Below are 21,396 nucleotides of genomic sequence, written 5' to 3' on the forward strand. Positions count from 1 at the left end.
CTGTTGTACTCAGCTATTTTCTTGATAATAACACTTTTAAGCTGCCTGCTGGGAAATGAGGTAAGTGAAGAGAACCAAGTTATCCTAGTCAAGGCTAACTAGATTAGCCAGCAGATAGCCAATACTCAAACACATGAGCAAGAAAACCATTTCTGTTAGCAGAGGCAACTGGTCAACCTGCAGCTAGCAGCATTTTTTTGAGAGAGACGAACCAAGATCAGCTTTGTTAAAAGCTAAAGTGAGCAAAAAGGGGACTAGGCCAGAGATGGGATGGAAAGAGAAGGAAATCTGTAGGGAGGAGAAAAGTCAAACACCACCTTTGCTCACTTAGCAGTTATCTCTGAGCCTGGACTTAATGGCAATACTTGCATTCCTGGGGGCCTGCTGGGAGAGTGCGACACCCAGAAAGTAGGCTCAGGCTCCCAGGAGGCAGGTTCCCAGGGGTTCTAGCTCTGTCGTCCCATCTTCCAGCAAATGATTTTGCTGGTCTGAACTATGCAAATAATATTCTGAGCTTATTAATTAAACACATATAAAATGTATCTAAATCTTCTCAAAACTACACAACACAAACATGCCAATGTTCTGATACTTAAAACTAAACCAAACCTTCAGGCAGATTTTCTCTTGCTGCCTCAGCTGCCGAATGCTTTGTCTTTTCAAAATTTCTCAGCCAAAAAAGCAAATGGGGTAGTCTGCTTTTTATCAGCCAGTACTATCAGAATTCACTGCTGAATTAACTGCTATAGAAAAAGTTTTGCCCATATCAGGCTACAAATTTTCCTGCTATCTTGGTGAGATTTACTGGCTCTCAACACAAGCCTCCTGTATCTCTTGTCAAGCCATAGGTCAGGTGTAAATGAGCCATTTCATTCTGGCCTTTCCCAAGTTTTAAAAATTAAACCTTTCTAAGACAGGGGATTCTGCTTTGTGAGAGCTTGAGAAGAGAATAAATAGAATAAATGTTGGCCAATCACTAGAAACCATTTGGAGCATGCAGCCAATGGTCTGTGCATGATGGGGCTGCTCTATGTACCTTCCAGAAGACCTGTGAGTGTACCTCTTGGCTACACCTACATCTATACTTAGAGAAACCACTCTGCTACTTTCCCTGAAAGAAGCAGTATCTGGTTTAGACAAATACCTCATCTCTCTCTATCCTGGGCAGTTTGCTAAGGCTAGGAAATTTTCAGTTCTGAAGAGGTTGTAGGCAGTTGTGAGTATGTGGAATGGCATATTCGTGGTTCTCTGCCCTGGCCAAACCTGTGGAGCCTTAAAATGACCTGTGATGGTTAGTTTTATGTGCCAACTTGGCTGGGCCACTGTGCCCAGACATTTGAATGAACATTATTTTGGATGTATCTGTGAAGGTGTTTCTGAGGAGTTTAACATTTAAATAGGTGGACTTTGAATAAATCAGATTGTCCACCATAATATGGGTGGGCCTCATCAAATCAGCTAAAGGTCTGAAAAGAACAAAAGACTGACGTCTCCTGAGCAAGAGGAAATTCTGCCAGCAGACAGCCATTGGACTTCAGCTGCCACATTGGGTCTCTCTGGGTCTCCAGCCTGACAGTCCGCCCTGCAGATCCTGCTATAGAAAAAGTTTTGCCATATCAGGCTACAAATCAGCCTTCAGAATCACGTGAAGCAGTTCCTTAGAATAAATCTCTCTTTATGTATACAGACCCTATTGGTTTGGTGTCCCTACTCAACCCTGACTAATACAACACTCCTATCTGATCCCTTTCCCCTCTCATTCTGGTGCAGTTGGCCAGGGGAATATTATCTTCAAAGGTTCTCTGAGAGATTCTCATGGATTGAGGACTACTGCTGGAGCCACTTACTTTCCCTCACACATAAAATAGGTCCTGGTCTAACCACATTACTGTCCTTTGAGTCCTGACTTTGCCATTAGTTGGCTGAATAACCTTAGACACACAATTTGTAAACATTCTGAGCCTCCGTGTTCTTACCTATAATGTAGAGATAATAACATCAGAGACACCAGATCATTGTGATGGTGACAAAGTGCCGGATGAAATGAAGTGTGAAAAGGCACAGTATTTTCATTTGTATCAGGTGGAGCTGAATGTACGTGTGTTGTATGCCAGTACTTTTGTAATCACCATGTTGTAATAATTCATGGCTCTGTGAGTAGGCGGAGCTTTTACATTCTCAGGCACCGCTAACCTGTGGCCTCTGCTCTTGGGCAGGCAGCTCAGTCCCTGCAATTTGCCAAGGGTGGCTGGGAGCCCTGGATCCGACCGGCTCTCAGCATGTGGAAGCCAGGTCAGAATGGGTGGGACCCTGGATAGTAACGATTCGGCGATTGTAGTTGTTTTGGGACCTCAGTGTGGGGGCTTTATCAGGGGGACTACCTAGGACTCTGGATGGAGTCATAGGTCACTTCGCAAATGTTGGTGAAACAAATTGAAATGCCGTGGTCAAATCGAGCTATGTAAAAGACCAGGACACATGTGTGAGCGATTTTCATGGTTAGCTGAGATGCGTACCATTGCCTGGGGTAATAGACTTTAGCACATGCATGGGTGAAAACGATCCCCCCTCAGCTCTGGCCCGATGGACAGCTTGGTGATAAAACCGCATTACTTGTTGGTGGCCCTGCTTCCATTCAGGTTTCAGAGTGCCTGGCTGGGTGCACACTCTTTGCTGCAATTCCATAGTGGGACATTTGAGAGGGTTATGGGAAACCACTTTTCCCTTACTCTGTCATCCTGAGTGAAATGGATTCAGAACATATAAAAAGCATGTCCTTTAACTTATAGTAACATAAACAAACCTGAGCAGCCTGGAGTGAAACTACAAAGAGGATGGGAGAGAGGCGTGGGTGTGGATAATTCTCTTAAGATCCTTTCACCTCCTGGCACATGAGTCTTTGCAGGATGGCCTTGGCATTTGGATCATTAGCAGCATGCTCCTCTCACATTAAAATTGTGGATATAGTAGGATTTGTTTACATCCTACATTATAAGAGGGTACTTTTAATAGCTTAAGGAAAGTGCTTCATTAGAAAGGATTGAAGGATAAGAAACAAGCCTATATTCAGAAAAACTTAAACAACGTGTGCAAATTTTTGCCTCATCCAGGAAATTAAACTACTCAATGACTGCCCCTAGAAACCATCTAGTAAGATCATGAGATTCTTGGTGGTTTCAGATGTAATCCATTCATTTCATCATCTGCTAATAGGCTGCCGTGGGTGGAGTAAGGCAGCGTGCTAACCACTGAACAGGTATAAAGATGTGTTCGTCTAATGTCAGCCTTGAAGGGACTTATGTTAAAGTGCTGTATAGGCAGGGATTAACATAGCACACAAGTTCCACATTTCACTAGAGGTGCAGTTATGTGCAAAACCTACATTAAGACTCAGTTTCCTTAGTTGTAAAATGGGTTTGATGATGATGATGGTGATAACAAACATATACTGGGTATTGACCACATGCCAGGCTCACAATGAGCTCAGGTGTAAGAGCTTTTCATGTATTCCTTCTTCAATCTTCACCACAACCCAGTAAAGTAGGTTACTATTATCTCCATTCTTACTTCCTTCATAGGATTTAGTGAGGATTAAATGAGTTCACGTATATAAAGCACTTAGCACAATGTTTGAACTTTGGAGACCCAAGTCAATGTTAGCAATAATAATAATAATAATGAATATTTTAATTTTAATTGGTTGATAGAAGCCAGTCCCCAAATAATTGTAATAGTTGCCCTAAGAGAGGTATAAGCAAAACACTGTGAGGGCTTAGAATGGGGAGAGAGTACTTCTGGGAGGGGTAAAGACTTCATGAGACAGGTGGTCTTGGAGCTGGGCCTTCTGGAGAGGACATGATTGTAAAAGGCAGTGTGGCTGCGAAGGCATGCAAGTGGAGGCACCAGCGCGGACGTGACCCAGACAGCAGCCAGAAGGCAGGGAGTGTGCAGCAAGTTTGGGGCCACTGTAACTAGGCCAGCTGGCCAAGAGTGGAGAAAACATGTAAGTTAAGACTGAAAGCATGGGTTGTATCATAAAGCACCTGGAATGCAAGGAAGCCACTGAAGGATTATAAGCGGTGAACGTCGCGATCAAAGCTGTTTGCTTCTTGAACACAGTGGCTCTCCGACAGTTACCTAGGGAACGCATGAAATACTGGTCCTGAGATTTAAAATGAACTCAGAGCCAGGCCACAGTCCAAAATGGATGTGAGTTTGGCTTTAAGGATGAGGATTAGATCAAACCTGAAAACTCACTGGGGCCAGATTTAGCCAGTCTGGTCCCTGCCTCAGTGGCAGTGCCAGTAGTCTCTGTTTTTAAAGTGCTCCACCTATCTTGCCTCTTTGCTTGGCAGACCCTTACAAGGATGAGCAAGGGGCACCAGCACGGAGCACTCACTTGAGACAGAGCCACATTAGCTGCGATTTGTGTAAAACTTGCCACTCAGTGTTACAGTATCTTTTCCCCCTTCCCCTTACTTCCAAATGGGACAAAGGGTGAGTCATAGACAATCAGTTCCTTGGATATTTCTTTTGTGCTTTCAGTATGAAAGGGCCCAAAGCTGTAAAGTACCTGCCTCATGAGGCTGGTGTTAGAATTTAACGAATGGTGGTTACCTTAGGTGGGTGATTTCTTTCAGAACATCCACACATACTGGTAAGTCATGAAATAAATTTAGTGGTTTGTGGCTATTTTGAAAACAACAAAGAACAGAAACAAAATAGAACCATAGTGGATAGGGAATCCCAGAGCATATTGCAAATGATAAAGGTAAACAATGTTTCACAAACCTTTTGCTTAAGTTTTACGTATTTGTGCATGTACTTTGTTGTGATAGAAAATTTATTTCATGAACTTGGTTCATGAAAAAAAAGTTGAGGAGCAAGACCTTGGGTTAATCAGGGCAGCTGGCCAAGGCTGGGGCTGTTCCTTTCACCAGGGCTTTGGGAGAGAGGAGAAATAGATGTTGGGGAGAAATACAAATTGCAAACCCTTCTAATGGGCTTACCAAGTTGATTTAAGAGTTTTACATGTATTAACACTTGCAACTTCATAGCAACCATGTGAGTTAGGTATCTTTATGAACCCCATTTTCCAAATGAGAAAACTGTGGTAGACAAGTTAAGTAACTTAGACAACATCATACAGCTAGTAGTGGGGAGCTAGCCTCAAAGCCACGCAGTGTGGTTATAGAGTGCACATTTTTACTACAACACACTGGGAGTCAACATTCAGTGTCCCTGGATGTACAGAGCTTAGCGCAGTGCCTGATGTAGAATAAGAGGTTCATAGACAGCATCTCTCTCTAGAAATATTATTTGGAAAGATGGATTTGCAATTATCAAATGCCCTTCCTTGATTTCTTTCCAGCCTGAAGACTGCAGATAAGTTCATGGGAGGGAAGGAAGCTTTGACTTCCTATTCCAAGTTGTGTGCTCAATAAAGGGGATACCATATTGTCCTCAAAAGACCTGTTGTGACACAGCCAAGTTTTTCAAAGGCTGTGTGTATGTATGGGGTGACACTGCTTAGTGACAAAGGCCATTTCCTTTAAAATAGGCCACCTCTGTCACCCTGAGGTGTGTTAGGTAATAGTTTCAATGACACATCCAGAACTACATGGTACTGGCCACTGAGAGCATGTGGCAGATGGAGGATCAGTTTGACTCTGGTTCAGGAGATATTCTGATTTCCTCCTGGGGTGTTTGGAAGAGAAACAGGAAAACAGAACAAAATGACCTTTGTGTGCCCTGGTGTGGGTAGGAGGAACAAAGAAATGCCCCAAAGAGCCTGACCTTATTTTATACAGGGCCTTCTTGGAGGGCTAATCTAATACAGGAGAGGAAGAATTTTTAAAGAGTCCCAGGAGGACTAATAAAATGGCTTTGAATTTCATTATATTTGAGAGGGAGGCACTAATTCAATTAGCCACAAAATGAGAATTTTCCTATCCCTTCTATATGAAGCAGTTCTGAAGACAGACTATACCTGAGGAAATGCCTGGGCTGTCTTTGAATGTAGTCTTCTGAGGATAGTCCTGGCCATATTTCTGTCCAGCTCTGAACCTTTACTTTTCTCCTCTGTAAAATTATTGGAAATGAGACTAGAAAAATGAGTAAGAGCATAGACCTTGGAGTCTGCTATCTTGCATTCAATTCTCAGCTCTTCCCTTCATTGGTGTGTAACCTGGAGCAAGTGAACTTCACCTTTCTGAGCCTCAGTTTCCTCACCTGTAAAGTGGGGATAATAAAACTACTATTGTCATCACAGGGCTATTACAAGTATGAACTTAGTTAATAAATATCAAAACATTGAGAAGACTGCCTGGGACACCCTATTTACATGTTTGCTATTCTTATTGAGGGTCTGTTGTGTCCCAGGCACCATGAAGGAAGCTAGGGATATAAGGATGATTAGAGCAAGACTTCTGCTCAAGTCTTAGAGTCTGTAGACATGCAAACAAGAAGAAAGTTATCACACAGGCAGTCAGTACTATGACATGGCCAAAGGCCTGAGGAAGAAACAGCTCTGGAGGATGTGGGGAGGGCTTCACAGAGGAGGTGAACTTGGATCCTGAGAGATAAATATGAGGCCATGAGTACAGGGAATGGAGGGGCGCGCCAGGACTCAGGAGCAGCACGTCCCACAACAGGTCTTACAAGGCTATAGTGTATCTAGGGGTTGGCGGGCACTTACCAGGGGGTGAAGCCAAGGGGCTATGGGATGGATTGGTAAGGTATAAGGCGGGCAGATCACTGGAGGCAGGCAGTGAACTGGGCTGTTCCTTTGTGGGAGACAAGATGGTTCCATTAAATTAGGACTTCTGTGAGCTTTACAGAATTCAAAAAGTCTTGTCTAGGTTTTTTCTTGGACGGAAAACTTCAAGTACTTTTGGAGAGGGCTCATTCTACAGTGAAACAGTCGCATCTTGGGGTTGACATGGGCTCTTTTATTGGCAGCTGCTCTAATCCCGTCCTCTGCTCCCCACTAATGGGGCATCTGCCATTCTGGTTAACAGGATTCCGTGTGAGGATCAAAAAGAAAATGTCTGCAGGTTGTTATTCCTAAACCCACTAAACTGTTACAACCACTGGTATAAATGTGGCCTGTCCATGGAATGTGTGGCTTTTACTAAGGCAGAATGTGCCATTTTGGTATTGGGATTATTCTTGTACACTTTTTATTTGTCAGCTTCAGAATCTATTTGCTGTACAACCCCATGTGTAAATGGGTCCTGTTCTAAAAATTCATTTTAGGTCAGTGGTCCACAGATTGTGGAGTTCTATAAAATTGACCACATAATTGGTGGTTAGGTCTCTAGGCAAGTCCTTCATGACTTAGTTAACACAAAATACAATTGAACTGTAGCTAGTATTTATTAAAAAAACAAAACAATTACAACCAATAATTTTTTGTTTTGAAAAAATAGGAAAATAGTAACACTGAAAAGAAAGTTTAAATTTCTATTCTATTTAAAACATGTATCAGCCTTGCTAGATTGCTAGTCTATCATATCCTTGACAGTTTATAAGGCACCTTTAGATACATTATCTAACTGGAGCTTCAAAAGCATCCTGTGAGTGCAGGTGAGGAAATTATATTCCATAGAGGTGGATTGGCTGGTCCAAGAACATACAACTCTTGTCAAGGCCTTTTTTTTTTTTTTTTTTTTTTTTTTTTATGATTCAGTACCATTTATTGCCACAGACAAACAGGAAACACTTATTTAGTCCATCTCCCTTAGTTGTATAGTTGAGGGAAGTACAGTAGCCTGCTGAAAGCTGTACAGCAAGTTAATGAGAGCAGCAGAGTCTCTTAACATGCCCCATTCAGTGCTCTCTTGGGACTGGGGAGAAAGGGCATTGTTTGTCTTTAAGACAATAATATAAGCAATTTTTTTTTTTTTTGAGAGGGCATCTCTCATATTTATTGATCAAATGGTTGTTAACAACAATAAAATTCAGTATAGGGGGGTCAACGCTCAATGTACAATCATTAATCCATCTCAAGCCTAATTCTCATCAGTCTCCAATCTTCTGAAGCATAACGAACAAGTTCTTACATGGTGAACGAATTCTTACATAGTGAATAAATTCTTACATGGTGAACAGTACAAGGGCATTCATCACAGAAACTTTCGGTTTTGATCATGCAATATGACCTATAAACAATCAGGTCAAATATGAATATTCGTTTGATTTTTGTACTTGATTTATATGTTGATCCCACATTTCTCCTATTATTATTATTTTTATTTTTAATAAAATGCTGAAGTGGTAGGTAGATGCAAGATAAAGGTAGAAAACATAGTTTAGTGCTGTAAGAAGGCAAATGTAGATGATCAGATAATCAGGTGTGTGCCTATGGACTAAGTATTAATCCAGGCTAGACAAGGGCAGCAAGACATCCACGGATGCAGAAGATTTCTCTCAAAGCAGGGGGGGTGAGGTTCTGAGCCTCACCTCTGTTGATCCCCAAATTCTCACCTGATGGCCCCCCTGCGACTGTGCCTGTCTTAGGTTGTTCCTCCCTTGAGGAATCTTACCCGTCTCTGGCTAACCAGTCATCTTCCGGGGCCATACAGGGAAATGTAAAGTTGGTAAGTGAGAGAGAAGCCATATTGTTTGCAAAGGTTAGCTTTTTACTTCTTTTCAGATTTATGCCCTGTGGCTTCTATGCCCAGCACTTGTCTCGAGGTATCTTTGCCACCTGGAGGAATTATGATACTCGGTAAATTTGGTATGAGGCACGAATTCTATTTAAGGGTTGTAATTAGGAAGGAAGAAGAAAAGCTATAGATGTAGCATATGAAGGAAACATGGGAGGATTGATTATTTCTTTGACATATCTTCTTGTATAGTACCTTAAGTATGTATAGGTTTTAAACTACTAACTAATTTGCACACACATATTAACATAATAGGAATACGGTGACATAAACAAAGCAAATCTATAATTACGATCCATCTCCAGTGAAGCCAAGAAAACCATTTAGGCACCCTAGGCATTTGTGAAAATTTATCTATGATATGATGGATATTGTCCAACTGTACTTGAACCATCAGACAAATTAAAGCAGCCCATTTCTGGGATCTGTTCACATCCCATATGTTCTTTTAACCATAGATAGTCTACAGTCATGAGATTTTGGAGTGCTACAACTTGCACCCCTCCCAACTCCTGGTTGAGTTCCAACAGTACAGATCCGGTCAAATTCGTTGTCTCACTGTATGCACATGCCAGCCTAGACATCTCCCTCCTCATTCCTATGGCAAGTCCAGGAGACGGTGGGCTGGATGCAGCCACAACCGCAGCATCATCCGGATCCCTGTGGAGGCTTTTTGATGGTCATCCCCTGGCACAAGTCCTCCAGAGAGTGCTGATGCCGGAAGCTCCTCCTCATATCGTATCTTAGTTCATTTTCTGGGTATCCAAGCTAAGGGCCTTTTTTTTTTTAAAGAAAGGAATAATATAAATGATGATGAAGTAGTTACCTTTACAATGTCAAGTGCATAGAAATATTGCCATATTTTGATTAGAGTTTTTGGAGGGGAGGTGATTATGAAATAAGATCTTGCAACTATTTATCTAAACTATTAAATATTTATTGAACTTCTACTAAACATTCTTGTTTCTTGAGAGGTAGAGAATCATGTTTTAAGGCACGGCTTCTGGTCTTTATCAGTTGATGTAGTGGTAGGAATTGTAGAGAACCAGGTCCCTTGTCCAACGTAGTCAGGGCTGGGAGTCTCTGATAAACCCGAAATCACGGTTTAAGGTAATAACCAGAACAGAAAACACATGTCTTAAATATTAAATATTACAATGTCATTCTGTGCAACCTAGTCAGTTTAGCCAAAAGAAGTTAATGACTTTGAAAGAGATAGAACAAAAAGCAAGTTGTTTTATAGTAGAATAAATATATCTTGCCATTTTCAGAGACACAGAAAAAAAAATGAGAGAATGCTTGAGTGAGGTCATATGAAACAGTCATCTGCCCAAACTGAGCAACTTCTTTGGGCTGTGACTGTAGCCTTTGTAGGTTTTATTATCCTATAATTTTTAATTTGCATGAGTACTCCTTAAAACCAGGGACCTTGCCTTATGTTTTGTATTTCATGGCAGCTAATCCTGTACTGAGTACATAATGCTGGACAAATGTATGATGAGTAACTGGAAGGATAATTTAACACAATATTAGTTAGGTTAGTAGAATAATATCCTAAAGCTGAGGCCAAAGGGTCAGCTCTCCTTTCTACATGTGTAGCTCTCTCCCAGAGGCAACCTTAGGCCCTGGATGATGAGAGAATCCGCTTCAGCTGAATTTCCAATGACATGGCCCGCTTACTTAAACATGGATTTCTATTCCGTTCCACTCTGCACTTTGTTATGATCCTTGGCTGTCTTCCTGCACCTTCTGACAAGTCCTCATGGAGCAAATCCCTTCTACACAGCGACATGTGCCCAGGAAAGCCAGAATACTACCTGCTATTTTTTTTTCAGGAATTTTGAGGATTCTAAAAGGAATGGTAGGACACTTTAATTCTATTTCCAAGTTTTTCCTGGAATGTATTTTTTCCTTCTGTGGTACACTTAAGCTCTCTTTTCCCCCGTGTATTTATTTGTAAAATGGATTTAATTATGTGCTTGTAAAGCCTTAAGGAAGGTCTGTCAAGGGCATGCAGGGGCACACAATATTCAAGAATAATGTTAAATTGTTAAAAGAGATTTATTTGACCCTGAGGCCAAATGGCACAGCCTACAAATGTGATAAATTTGTCAAATAAACAAACAAATAAATAAATAAACATAAATGCCTTTGAGGGGCAGCCGGCCAATGGGCAGCCCCGCAGCTGGGATTTACTTTCACAAGAGTGCTTGTTAATCCCCATGCTCAGGACAGTTATAAAGGTTTCACTCCCTCCCCAGATTTTAGTTTCCCCCCAGGTGTGCGGAGGAGAGCTCTTCCTTTGAGCCTGGAGTCATGAATGTACTCCCTGCAAGGTGATGACTTCATGTATATTGATATTGCCAGTGGGGTTTATTTTCTTTCTTGCTAGACTATGATCCCTTGAAGTCAGGAACCATGATTTAAACAGCCCTTTGCACAGAGCTCTATACATAGAATGTGTTCGACAAACATTTCTTGAGTGAATGAATGAAGAATATCCTATTCACTGCTTTATCTCCAGCACTAAGCATGTGGGAGGTGGTCAATAAATATTTGTCAAATGAATGAGTTGTGAAAATCATAATTTCCACAAGTGTTTCTATCTTGAGTACTCTTGCATACCAGAAGCAAGGCAGTATTGGAGTCTTATCAGTTGCTAGAATGTCACATTGTCATTATTTGGAAAATTTTGTGTCAGAACTCACCTCTGTGAGGTAAGGTGTTAGACTGTAGAAAAGACAAGAGAGATGAATAACTAGAGAGAGGAGAGAAAGAGTAAGAAGGGCAAATGCTAAACATGTCTATCTGTCCATCTGTCCATCCATTTATCTGATTATTTAGATATACACACCTATATAAAACTAGCTGTTGATATTTACTCATCAGTGCAGGAAACTTGAAAACCTACATCTATTTCTTTCTATCTACCATCTATCATCTGTCATTATGCACCTTTTTCCCGAGTGCAAGACCCTTAGTTCAACTCCTGTTGACATTTCCACTTGCATGTTCACTGTACCTAAGTGAGCTGAAGCGCTACCATTTGCCCTTGCGGGCTGCGGGGTCGGCCCCTTGTTGAAGTCAGCTGTTGCCATCTCAGGACCTGTTTTAGGTAGGTCTCCTCTGTCTCAGTGATGCATTTTCACTGTGTTGTATGGAAGTTTTCTATGAGGTCCTTCACTGGTGTGTTGCAGATTATCTATCTACAACCTATTTTTACTACCAGCTCTTCTACTCAGAAACTTTAAGCGGCTCTTTGTTATTTGTAGGTTAAGTCAAATGCCTCAATCTTATTCTCAAGGAAAGTTATGACCTGCCCTTGGAACTCTCCTGTGCTACTCTATTTATAAGCTCACTTTTCCAGCCAGGCTTGTGCTCACTTACTCTAGAGAAACTGCTGCTCATTTCCCTTTCCCCTCAATGGCCCTCACCGAGCACCCTGCTATGCACCAAGCCCTTTCGTGGTTTCATTGATGTTGTCACCTGTTCACAGAACACAGGAATGCCACCCCTTCCCCCTCTCAGCTGGGCTAAGTCTTAACCATCCACTAGGGCCCATCTGAAATCCTTCTTTCTCCAAGTAGCCTGACTTGATAATCCCAATCCTTTGCTCTTTTCCCCCTATTTGAGCTAATCACTTACTGTTATTTACTGACATATTTTTGGTATTTATCTTGTCCCCTTAATTGCATTGTAATTGCACTGTGTGCTCCCATGAGGGAGTAATTCTGTCACACCCTCTGTGTGTGTGTGTGTGTGTGTTGAGTGCTTGCCAAAGGCACTCATTAAATGTGGGTTAGTTGTGCAAATACTTTTAACATTTTGAACTTCATTATTTGCTAAATTTGTGCCACTTTAACAATCAGAAAAATGTACCTCTGAGGCACAAACTTTATCATACTAAAAGTTCAATATTAATGTAGACATCCTTTTAAACATGATATGTGCTGTTTTTACTCTCTTTAACAACATTTTCTTCTCTGGGATATTGGCAAAAAATTAGACTTATCAAGATCATTATATTTTTGAGCTTAAAAGTATTGAAGAAAGGGCTACCTAGGGCTCAGTTTTCCCCTATCCCTTGTGGAATAGTTGAAGGGTCATAAGAAAGATCATATTTCTCAAGAGTCTAGTCACTTCTTTACCACTGACTAACTTGTTCAGCCTTGGGTGAGGTATCCCACTGCTTGTGCTTCAGTGTTCTCATCAATAAAAAGAAGACAATGATACTAGTGGGGTTGAGATCATGTGCTCAGGCAAATGTTCTGAAAGCTATCAGGTTCTATCCAAACATTAAGCCTTATCATTGTCACCACCGTATTACCATCTCCATCACTTTATCACCTTTGCCACTATCTGCCCTCATCAACTCAGGCCTTAAGATGAGAGATGCCCACTGGAGCTAGTGACTTAGAGGAGGCAGCAACATGCCATTTTCCAAATGTGAATGGTTCATAGGTCATACTTTCCATGGTACATTGCAACTTCTGAGGAAGCTGAGTGGGGCAGACCATTTATCTCTCTTGCTGCACTAGGACTCCTGGTTTTTGTGACTCCTGCTTCCACTGTGGCAATGGGCCTTTTGGATTACTGAACTTTTCTTGGGAATGCACAGGAGTTTTGTTTTAACATCCTGAGTAAGTGGTCCTGATATATAGTATTTTGTTTAACCTGAAACACTGTCAACTGTTTTGTACTGTTTTGTAGACACATGATTATTTCACAAATTGCCAAGAAAGGACAAAAGTGTGATCAATTTTTAAGTATGATACACCATTGATTACAAGATGCATCCCTATTTCAAAGCTGTTAAAATGTGAAAAATGAATGTCTGAGAATTTGTCAAAGACAGCAAGACTCTGCTTCAAATCTTCTGAGCCACAGCTGTGGCAGGTCTTGTGGCCTGCTCCCTCCGCCTGCCCAGCCTCCTTTGCAGACATGTGCTAAGCACCCCTGTGCTGAGTGACAGCCCGCTGGCCCCCGGCTTCTCACCAGGTTTCATCCTGCAAGGGCAGTGGGAGGAGCTGTTCTGGCCAAGGCTAAGTAGAGGTGAGCCCAGGGCCTGGGAAGTGTCCTGTTTTGACTTGGCAGTGCCACCCCCCAACCCCTTTGTTACTATGTTAAATCAGCATGGTAAGAAGTTGCCCCAAGGCAGACCCTGCCAGTTCAGAGGAGGCACCTCACTGGGCTTATGTGTTCTCTTATCCAGAGGCCCTAGGAGATCCAGTGTCCACTTGAGGCTTTTCCTGGCCTTGAGAAGCTCCTCCTTAGTAAGGGTTCACCTTGTGAAATGCACTCAAGGTAAACAAGTAATGCAATGTGCTAGGCCTGGGCCCAAGAGCAAAGTAGTTTGCTTCTTCCTCCAGGACAGCAGTCAGGGCAGGAAGTGAGAAGAAGGTTCAAAGCTATTTGCAGCAAAAGGCACGATCCTTGCTCTTGTAAGTGTCGAGTGTGGGTAGGGGGATGGTCACCCAAGTTCTCAGGTGTCACTGCCAACTGAAGAGATTTCAGCACCTCTTCCTTCAAACATCTTGGGTTTCAGAGAGAGAAGTAATCAGACACTTCACATTTGCTACAGTAATGCTGTTTCAGCCTCTGTTCCTGACCTTACAAGGCACCTGCTCCTCTTGAGATATTGTTACCCTGTGTAGTGACACATCCACTATCCAGATTTGCTAACATTCGGATAATGTAGAGCTCAAATTTAGGTCATCATTTAGAGTAGATCTCTTTGGGCCATTTTTGGTAACAAAATATGTCATTCTCTCACAGCTATAGTATGGGTTTAACTTCTTTCATTCACAGTGAGCTAGAAGGTTCTGTAGATTACTGCCCCTGACCCCTGAAAGGTTATTCAATCTCTCCATAGTCTTTCTGTCTGTGGAATAAGTCTCTGTTCTCTAAGTATTTAGGAGTAAAGATCTCTCAGCGGCTTCCCAGCCCTGCATCATAAGCCCAAAGTTCTTAACATGACCTTCATCGTTGTCAGAACTCTCAGCTCAAATTAGCTCAAGCAAAAGGAGGAGTTAATGACTCATGTAACTGAGAAGTTTGGGAATAGATCTAAGGCTTCAGCCATACGTAGATCCAGAGGCTCAATCAGTGCCTCTGGACTCTGTCCCTCTTTTGTCATCTCCTTGCTCCAGGTCCCTCCTTATCATGGCTTCATTGTATGGACATGTTCTTTCCAGATAATGGGAAAGATGGCTGAGAACATCCAAAATTGCCCAGCCCATGACTGTGGGTGCCTGTACACAGTGAAGACAGACCCACTGGAACCACTTGCCATGGAGGAGGAGCAGCTGTCCAAATGCAATGTTTTTGTGCACAGACAAAAACACCAAATGTCTTCCATGAAGGTCTTCTATGGTTTGGCCCCTTTTATTGGTCCAGCTCTCTAAGATTTCTCTATAGGCTTTTACCTACCAATCACACACTGGACTATTTCCTTTGATGAAAACCTGCCTTCACCTTAACACCTTACTTTTGTTACACTCAATATCCCCTTGAATTTTTTTTTCTTCCCCTCTACCCTTGTCAAAATTATTCTGTCTTTAAAACTTAATTAAAATGTCTCTTCATTCAAAATACTTTCCTGTATTTCCAGTTCTTCCACCTTGCAGTGAAAAGAGGTGGCTGATAGCATTTTTATAGAGTTTTTTAAGTTCTCCCCTGTATTTGGAGTTACTTGCTTATATGTCTATCCCAGAAGTGCCAAGATTAACCATTATTTAGTGTCTTTCCACTGTCATACAGGAGATATGCAATGAACATTTGTTGGATGGATGAAAGTTCTCTCAGGGCTTCTTGTGAAGGGATTCTATGTGTTGGATGTACCCAAATACACACTGACACACTCTCAGAGCTTGTGTCCGTGTACACAACATCTGCTTAATGATACACATGCAGCAATGCTCTGGGAATACACTGTTAGTTTAGTTATGAGCACACTGCCTTCTCTGATGACTTTTCTATCTCTGGGTTAGGAAGCAGGGTGAGTTGGGAATGAAGTTGTGGAAGAAAACCTGTCAGGCTGAAGATATAGTAGGTGAGCTATAGGATTAAATTGTATCATCTCTGGGGAAAGAGCAAAAACTAGGGTAGGCTGAGCACAATGGGGAAGAATGCAGACTCCAGGTCTGAAGTCAGATCCCACTGCTTGTTAGGTGTGTGATTTGGGGCAAGTTAACTAATGTCTCTGAGCCTCAGTTTCTTTGTAGAATAGAGATAATAGAATTTTAGAATTTTCATGTCATGAAAACAAAACAGGATGATGCATATAGAGCACCTAACATAGTACCTGGCTTATAAAAACATTCCTCCCATCCCACCCAACTTTACACACACACACACACACACACACACACACACACACACACACACACACACACACTTAACAAACCATGGTATAAAAAAGTGATTTTTCTTCAGGGTAGCCAGCCACATCAAGTGGGTCAATATTGGAAATGCATTAACGAATACTCCCAGTCCCGTTTGTAGTTATCTGATAACACTGTCACTATTTAAAGACCAGAATAATGAAGGCCCTGCAAAGATGGAATGTGTGGATGGCTGGAAGCCAATCATCTCTGTTGAGGGCAGCAATGGTGGCAGCAGCAGTGATGGGTGACATGTTGTATTTCCACTGCATCTGAAATGTGCAATTAGCCTGGACAGAGAGGGGAAGCAAATTGTCCAGATGACACCTGATGAGTGGAGGACCCTCTTCTCTAGCTGAAGGATCTGCATGTTGAGGGAAGGAGACTATGTTAATTTCTGGATTAACTTTGTGCCTGTTTATAATAACCTAACTGTAGGCACTACAGAAAACCCAGGGCATGGTCCAATGTTGACTACTGAGGAACTTCCTCTGATTTTTATTACCCTTCCTATGATACCCATCATCCCACATATTCAAATGCTTTTCATATTTATATGGAACAGCTATGATGCTTCACCCAGACCAGTGTACATCACATTGACCAGGAAAACACATATGTGATTCATTTTTCTTAAGCCTGAAGTCTAAGGATTTACTTAAGGACCCAAAAATGTCTTAAGCTAAGTTTTATAAGTGTCTCAGGTGGTGTGGTGATTTATCTATTGGCAGGCTCACCTCTTCTTCCCCTAATTGGCTATGGGTTTGCATTTTCAAACCCCTCCCCCACCCCGGGTTAATAATCTGATGGAATCTTCAGGGAGGCAGAAAAAGGTACACTGCTTTGCTAGTGAGTGGATGGCCATGAGCATGCTTACGCTCTGTGTACAGTCCTGGGCACTGAAAGAGAGGCTTTCATGAACCACTACTTCCCTGAACCACAGAATGATGGGATGGGGTCAGGGTAGAGGACTTCAAAGGTTATCAGTACAAACACAGTCATTTTACTCCTAGAGACCCAGAGAAGCAATACTTTCTGTCCTGAGCTCCCTAAGCATCCTGCTTTTCTCTTCACTTTATAATTTATCACATTTCACTGTGATTACTTACATGTCTATCTGTCTTCCTATATAGTTCAGGCTTTTTCAGCTGCAAGTAACAGAAAACTCAAATGACTTTAAGCAAAAAAGGACTTTATTAGCTCAGTGACTGAAAGTTCATCTGGATCCAGAGGATCTAACCGTGCTCTTGGGATGCACTCTACCCCACCCTCCTGCACCATTTCTCAGTCCTGCCATCCTTTGTGCTGGCTTTGTTACACAGGCATGCTTTGCCTGGTGAGGACAAATGGCTGCCAGCAGCCCCAGAAATAGATTGCCATGGCTTCAAATCCAGAGGGAAGAAGAAGGTACTCATTTCTGTTAAACTGGCTCATGTTGGCTCTGAACCACTCCTGAAAGAATCATCTGACTTTGGCCAGGCCTGGGTCACATGCCTCTAGAGCTGGGTGTGTGGTCAGCCCTATGTAAACACAGGGTCTGAGACTCGGGGAAGGGAGGGTGCTCAAATGATATTTGAGGCATCATTATTAGAAGGAGGAAGATGGAAGCTGGGCAAGCAAAAAAAAAACAAAAAAGAAAAAACAAATAACCACTGCTCTCCCCAAGTAGAGCTTGAGCTCTTCATTAGAAAGATAATGCCCATGAATTTTCCTTCTGCTCAGCCTCCTACTCCATGACTGGCAAAGCAGAGACTCATCCATGCTGACTGAAATGAATTCCCAGTTATTGGAGAGGTGTCCTAATTGCTAGTGCGGCATTCCCATCCCTGTGCTCTCTCCCATGGGTGACATGGTGGCTTCTAGAAAGGTTTAAAATCATCTATGCTTTTAGCATTTTGTCTCTTCCATTTAAACAGTTTATTTAGATAGAGAAAGTTCTAATTTTGCTGTTCAAAGTCAGAAATGTCAATAGTCTTGACAATTGTACTTGGCCAAGGTACTTTGGCAAACTGATTGGCACTTTGGTAAGACTTGGTAATTTACTGATATACCAAATAGTAGGGATCCAATTTGGCTAAATATGTTCATATGGGACACATCTCACAAACTTCCTCAGCTTCCCTCTGCTTTGTCTCTTGACTCCCAGCTGCTCACTCTACCCAGTCCCTGCTTTCATTCTCTGAGGGCCAAAACCTACTGTTCCGCAGCCTGACGCCATTGGGGCACACACCCACATCTCGGGGTTCTCCCATGTCCCAACTCTGATGGAATGCCATCCCTCAGTACGGAATATGTCATAGGGGCCAGATGGTGCCATCTAGAAGTGTGGGGTGTTCAGTCCCCATGGTGTGCCCTTTGACCAATGGCAAAAAGAGATGGGTAGGAACTGGGTAGATAAATTTCCTCTCCTTCCTCCTTCTCTCCATGAGGCCCACCTTGAAACAATGGCCGCGTATTAATGCATCACTTTGCAGTGCTTTTTTAATCATTTCCTGCCTCCCTTCTCCTTCCTTTCACATTCATTGCCCTTCAGTTGCACCAAAGAAAGCATCAGGACTTAATTCCTGCCTCAGGCTCTGCTTTGTAGGAAACTGGTTTGACACATTATTTTGTTTTATGTGATGTTTTTTCTCAAAGCTGCTGGAAAGGTTTTTAAGTACAATCATCTTAACTGGCTCTAATAAAATGGGGTTTCTATTCCTTTCCCCATTTGTAAGATGGATAAACTGAGACACATGGTGGATGCAACTTGTTCAACATTATAGGCTTAATCATTGATCCACTTAAACACAGAATCTGAGTTTCCTGTCTTCCTCTTGAATGCTTTGCATCCAATCACAATTTAAGACTGGATCTACACATACAAAGTGCAGAGAATAATTGGGACTATTATTCTAGTCATTCAAGCCAGGCAACCAAACCTAAAATAGCCGCATAATTGCACTCAATGTCTCCACTTCATATTGGGCCTCTGTAAACAGCCAACGACGTGTTACTCAAGTCTTGCCATTATGTTGTTATAAGTGCTACTGGTGATGGCAGGTATATACTTTTAAGCAGTTGATTCTATTTCTTGAAATATTTTTGCATTATGGGCAAATTCCTTTGCTCTTTAACTAATGGAGGTGGAAATAAAGTTTCAAGAAAGATAATAGACTTTTGACAGGAGGGGAAATGTCATAATTATAAATAAAACATTTCAGATATGCCCAGAGGCATACCATAAATATGAAGCTAAGTAATTAGTAAGTGGATATTTTGTGCTCTGGTGTCATATTGATTTCTAAGTGACTCCCTGCCATTCTTTTGTGTTTGCTTAAAATGAGTTCTTTTTTAAAGATTTAAAATTGTATTCAAATACTTGTAGAAAACCAACAATAAGTAGAGCTCTATTACAAAAATATTCTGCTGATGGAATACTCCAACTCTAAGGGAAAATATTATTGTTTCTGGCCTTTTTCTCTGCATGGTGGTTGAGATTTAAAGCAGGGGGCTGGGAGCTTATATTGTCCTGTTTTGTATAGAATATCTATTTAATTAATATTTGTGTTATATTGGAGATCCTATCTTCTCTCAAGTATGCTTCATTCTTGAGGAACTGAGGAACTGATGCTCAGAATACAGCTGCTTAATCATGTTACCATTGTCAGATATCACGATGTACCTTCATTTAGAAAAGGCAATGCATCAGGCTAGCACGAAGGCCACCTTTGCACATTAGCAGCCTGGATTATAAAAGTCAAACCAATATTAAACACGTTACTGTTTTCTGACCCCTATTTATAAGTACATGAGTTGTGACTGTTCCAGAAAAATTGCCAGTTATATAAACATTTCAAGTATTTAAAACAGAAACAGAATTAATGAAATGTACATCTAAAAAGAACTGAAGAAAAGTTTTAATTCTTTCAATCTTTACAAACACATCAGATCAGAGAAGTTGGTTTTAGGTTCTTGGTTGGCCCCTAGCTTGTACTTTGATTTTCCCTGCTGCCTGGGTCATGGAAGAAACAGGGGGAAGAAACAAGCTTCATGGAAGATCTTTATCAGGAACTCAAAGGAAGGCGGCAAGTATATTCTGTCATGGCCAGACTGATATGAAGTTAGTTATAAGAGGGACACTGGCTTAGCCATGGTATCCCTGCTGTTAGAGACCTTAGAAATGAGTGGCATCTTTTAGCATCATGAATGTATTTGCACCTCACATCATTCTTACTTGTCAACCATTTGGTTGAGTGTTATATTCACATATTCACTTATGAAATGACTAGGAAATAGGTCAGGTATTGATCAATTATTATAGAATATTGGGCATTTAAAACATTCTTGATTCTTTCATCTCCAGTCCTAAAAAGAATGTGGAGATTAAAAAAAATAAACTTCCCATTCCTAAGAAAGATAAAGAGGTTCCAAGAAAGAATAAGAATTGGCTGTTTAGGAATAAGGAATTCCTAAATTTTAGGAATAAGGAAAGATAAAGAGGGTTCAGAAAGGAATAAGAATTGTCAATAATTCATTGACAATGAACTTGTCAACACTACTAGATAGAGAAACAAATGGTGAATGGCAAGAAAACTGAGATTTGAACTTTGGAACAACATTTTTAAAGAAAGATTTCCTGCCAAAGATTCTTAAATATCTACTCCCTTTAAAATTATAAGAAAAAAGTCATGAAATTCAATGAAATGCATTCATTTTAAACACACAAATATACTGAATAGTATAGGCTAATCTGAAATGTTTTATTTATAATTATGACATTTCACTTCTTGTCCAAAGTCTATTATTTTTGCTGGAACCTTTTTTTCATCTCCATTAGTTAAAACATACTAGGCTTTTGGTCTCAACTAAAGGCCTACTTTCCTGGGTGGCATAAGGCAATTCTACCTTGTAGCAAAAGGCTAAACAGCATTTTCGTATGAACTGCTTTGGTTTCTAAATGGATAAAAGGCAATAAAAATTTAGAAAAAATAGATAGTGGAATAAAGTTATTTAATGCTTAGTTCTTTCAGGCTAAGGACGCACCATGATACCCAATTTCATTTTGCAACCAGTTCAAACTTTTCTCATTGCTTAGTTTAAGAATTACTTGAATGTCAACATTTTGAGAGAAGTCATCTGTGGCTGGTTTGTTTCTGGGCTGCTCCAATTCATCTTTTGGGCTCTGTGGCTTTTTCAGCCCAGCAGATGGATGGACATTTCATGGATGTATCATTACTATCTTTGGTAACAAGCTTAGCTATCTTACTTTCTCATTTCTCCCTTTGTTCTCTCCATTATTTCCTTTCATTCCTTCTCTTGCTACATTTAAGAACAAACAAGTGTTTGAAAGGTAATGGGCACAA

This window comes from Manis javanica, chromosome 6 (assembly GCF_040802235.1).
Source record: "Manis javanica isolate MJ-LG chromosome 6, MJ_LKY, whole genome shotgun sequence".
NCBI lineage: Eukaryota > Metazoa > Chordata > Mammalia > Pholidota > Manidae > Manis > Manis javanica.